Consider the following 4,445-nt stretch of genomic DNA (forward strand, 5'->3'; position numbering starts at 1 on the left):
TAGTGTGTGTGTGCGTGTCGTCGGGACAGTATGTGTGTGCGAGAAAGGTAACATTTGTGTGTGTGTGCGAGTCGTCGGGACAGTGTGTGTGTGAGAGAAAGGTAACATTTGTGTGTGTGTGCGAGAAAGGTAACATTTGTGTGTGTGCGCGAGTCGTCGGTACAGTGTATGTGTACGAGAAAGATAAAATTTGTAAGCGTGTGTGGCATTTTAGTAGTGTGTATACACAATTTGAATATTTTTTGAGTGTGCGTGAGGTTTTTTTTTGAGTGTGCGTGAATATTTTTTGAGTTTGCTTGAGTTTTTTGTAGTGTGTGAGAGACAAAACGTACATTTTGTCCTAAACGGCCCCTCATAGGGATGCGATTCTTCCTTCTTCTGGCTCAATGAAAATGTGTGCACTTATTCAAGGAGTGAACAATGATGTTTCTGAATTTAAGGCAGTCCCTCTTCATAAAGTTTATCTACAGTCATCTTTAGTGACAGGTGTGGTTAAAGTTGTGGTGGTGTCCAGTTTACCCATTCCGAGTGTCACATTTGTCCTGGGAAATGATTTAGCAGGTAAAAAGGTACATGTTGCCCCTCTGGTTGTAAATTCTCCTATATATTCATCTGAGACCGAGGACCTGAAAAGGGAATTTCCTGCAGTTTTTCCTACTTGTGTTGTCACTCGTTCCCAGTCTCAAGTTAATCAGGAAGAATCCACAGAAATGGTGAGAAATCAGGAAGAACAAGAAGTTATTCTTGCTGAAACTTTTTTTGCTGAGGGTGCAGTAGATGACCAAAAGTTCAGTAAGGTGTCAGGATCGCGGGACACAGAAAAGAACCCTGAGTGCAGACTCATGGTAAAAATAAACTAATTTATTAACTAAAGAAAAATAACAAAACAAAAGCTGACGGGGCAGCAAACACAAACAGAACAAAAACCAATAAGCGCAATGGAACAAAACATCAGGGAACTAAGGCACGGAGACAGCTACTATCAACAAAGGAAAAACAATGAACCAGCGGATAGTGAGAGAAGTGACCGGGTTTTTGAATACTGAGGGTGACGAGGTAAGTAGAAACAGGTGAGTGGAGATAATTATGGACAGGTGGAGATGGGCGTGACAAGGAGGGCAAAAAGAGTGACAGGGGAGGAGTGAACTACTGAGCAGGAACATAAACAGGAAAAAATAAATAAACTGAAAACAATCACAAGACTAAATAAAGAAAACAAAACCAAGAACACAAAAAATCCAAATCCTCACATAAGGAGGATTTGATTAGGGAACAGAGCAATGATCCTTTTGTTAGGGATGCATTGAAGCTGGTACTTTAGAAGATGTGGCGGGAGAGTCTATAAGTTTGTATGTGAAAGATGGCATTTTGATAAGAAAGTGGAGGGATCCTCAATGTCCGGCTACTGAAGAGTGGAGAGTGTATCATCAGATGATCCTTCCCTTTTGCTATAGGGAAGAGATTATGAGATTAGCTCATGAAGTTCCTACTTCAGGGCATTTGGGCATTAATAAGACCAGGGATAAGATCATGAGGCACTTTTATTGACCCACAATCTGAAGGGATTTTGTGGAATTTTGTAAGACCTGCCATGTGTGTCAAATGGGTGGAAAGCCCAACTAAAACATTCCACCTGCGCCACTGATTCCTATTCCAGTGGTTGGAGAACCATTCAGTCGTGTTTTAATAGATTGTGTGGGCCCCTTACCAAAAACTAAGCGTGGCCACCAATATCTGTTAACAGTTATGGATGTTGCCACACATTACGTGGAAGCTTTCGCTCTGCGTAACATTTGTTCAAAAACAGTCTTGGATTGCCTTCTTAAGTTTTTTACTCAGTTCGGGCTTCCTAGAGAGATGCAGTCTGATCAGGGCTCTAACTTTATGGCTGGAGTTTTTCAAGCTGTGATGAAAGAGCTAGGGATTAAGCACTGTAAGTCATCTGTGTACCATCCCCAATCACAGGGGGGGCTGGAATGATACCATCAGACTCTTAAGTCCATGATCAGGACCTACTGTGTGGATCAGCCTGGGGAATGGGATAAGAGTGTTCCATTTCTATTGTTTGCTATCCATGACTCTGTCTGTGAATCTACAGGCTTTAGTCCGTTCGAGTTGGTCTATGGACATGAAGTGAGGGGTCCTTTGAAGTTGGTCAAAGAGAAATTTCTGGCTGAAAAACCTGATAGAAACGTTTTGGATTATGTTTCTGAGTTTAAGGAGCGCTTGAAAGCAGCTTGCATTTTGGCCAAAAGTCAGTTACAACAAGCCCAAGGAAAGATGAAGGACCATTTTGATCGGAAAGCCATTTCTAGAAGGTTTGCAAAGTGTTGGTACTTTTGCCCATTCGAGGTGACCCCCTGCAAACAAAATTTTCTGGACCATACATAATTAAGGAAAAAGTGGGTGAAGTTAACTATGTCATATCTACTCCAGACAGGAGAAAGTCGACCCGTTTGTGCCATGTGAACTTCATTAAGCCATATTATGAACGGAGCGCACTATCACCAGTAGCTGTGTGTGTTACTCATCCTAACCAAGAGGAAGAAATGGATTCAGCTGAACTGGGTAGTATGGGTCCTAAGGACCTTGAGTTGGCGAATAGTGCAGTGTTGGCTGATCAGGAGAAGTTCCTGAGTCATTTAACTGCTCACCAAAAAACTGATGTGACAGCTCTCCTGAAGAAATTTTTTATGCTGTTTGGTGATTCACCAGGTTTGACGTCTTTAACAGAGCATGACATAGATATTGGTGTTTCTACTCCCATTAAACCACATCCATATAGGGTAAATCCTGATAAGATGGATAAAGTTAGACAGGAGGTGAAATACATGTTACAACATGATATTATTGAGCCCAGTATGAGTGAGAGGAGCTCTCCTGTAGTAGTGGTTCCAAAACCTGATGGTTCCATTTGATTTTGTGTTGACTACCAAAAAGTGAACGCCTTAACCAAGTCTTACTCTTTCCCGATCCCTAGAATAGAAGATTGTATTGATCGGGTTGGTGCAGCCAAGTTCGTTTCAAAGTTTGACCTTCTGAAAGGATATTGGCAAGTTCCTTTGTCGGAGCGAGCAAAGAAAAATCTCTGCCTTTTGTACAACAGATGGCTTATATCAGTTTAAGGTGTTACCTTTTGGGGTTAAGAATGCTCCTGCTTCTTTCCAGAGGTTAATGACTCGTGTTACAGAAGGTTTGTCAAACTGTACAGTTTACATTGATGATGTGGTATTGTATGCTGATACTTGGTAACAGCACATAGAAGATATGACATGCTTCTTTGAGAGATTAGAAGACGCTGGACTTGTTATCAACTTGCCAAAGAGTGAGATAGACAAGGCTTCCATAACCTACCTTGGACATGTAGTAGGACAAGGCGAAGTTCGACCTTGTGCTGCGAAAGTGCAAGCTGTAGCTCAAATGCCAGCTCCAAAGAATAAGAGGGAACTCATGAGATTTCTTGGAATGGCTGGCTTCTACCAAAAGTTTGTCCCAAATTTCGCTACAGTGGCTTCACCTTTAACCGATCTTTTACGGAAGTCTGCAAAGTTTGTTTGGACAGATTCCTGTACGGTGGCGTTTGAACAACTTAAGGCCATTTTGTCCTGCGAACCAATCCTAACAGCTCCCAGTTTTTCTTTGCCATTTAAGCTAGCTATTGATGCTTGTGATGTAGGGGTAGGAACTGTACTCTTACAGGAAGATAATTTCGGAGTAGACCTGTTGCTTACTTTTCCAAGAAGTTAAATCTGCATCAACGCAGATATTCCACCATAGAAAAGGAGGCTTTGGCTCTGGTACTTGCCATTCAGCATTTTAAGATTTATGTGTCAAGTGGAGCATCTTTTGTTAAAGTATACACTGATCATAATCCACTTACCTTCCTAGAAGGAAGTGTTCAGGAGTGTATATACACAGGAGTGTATATACACTCCTGATCAAAATCTTAAGAATCTTAAGATTTTGAGTGTTTTGTTTCTTTTTATTTGAAATACATTATTTTTATTCCCGGAACCAGAATGAGTCTGTGCATCGAGTTCGCTGCAATCTCCACCCACCCTGATAGGAATAAGAATAACAAAAAAATCCCAACTAACAGAAAGCTTATAATACAAAATGAGAAATATACATATAGCATGTGATTCTCTGCCATACTCTGCATTAACATAGGAAGCACAAATATCAGCAGATAGTAAAATATTTTAATTACATTGACGGCCGACTTGCAGTTCAATATTTATTGATCTATTTGGTCATTAAACAGACACCCAGAGTTCAAGGTTGTCCTGTCATTCTGCCCATAAATTGTAAAACTGCTCTGATGGTTGTTTTTTCTTTTGAATATTATTCTGTTTTTGCATGTTTTAGGTCTCTGGTTCCATTGAAATACACTTAGCAAGTTTATACAAGCACATTAGCAGAGGAACGCCTCCTTGTGTTGCGGG

This window comes from Kryptolebias marmoratus, linkage group LG17 (assembly GCF_001649575.2).
Source record: "Kryptolebias marmoratus isolate JLee-2015 linkage group LG17, ASM164957v2, whole genome shotgun sequence".
In the NCBI taxonomy this organism is placed as follows: Eukaryota; Metazoa; Chordata; class Actinopteri; order Cyprinodontiformes; family Rivulidae; genus Kryptolebias; species Kryptolebias marmoratus.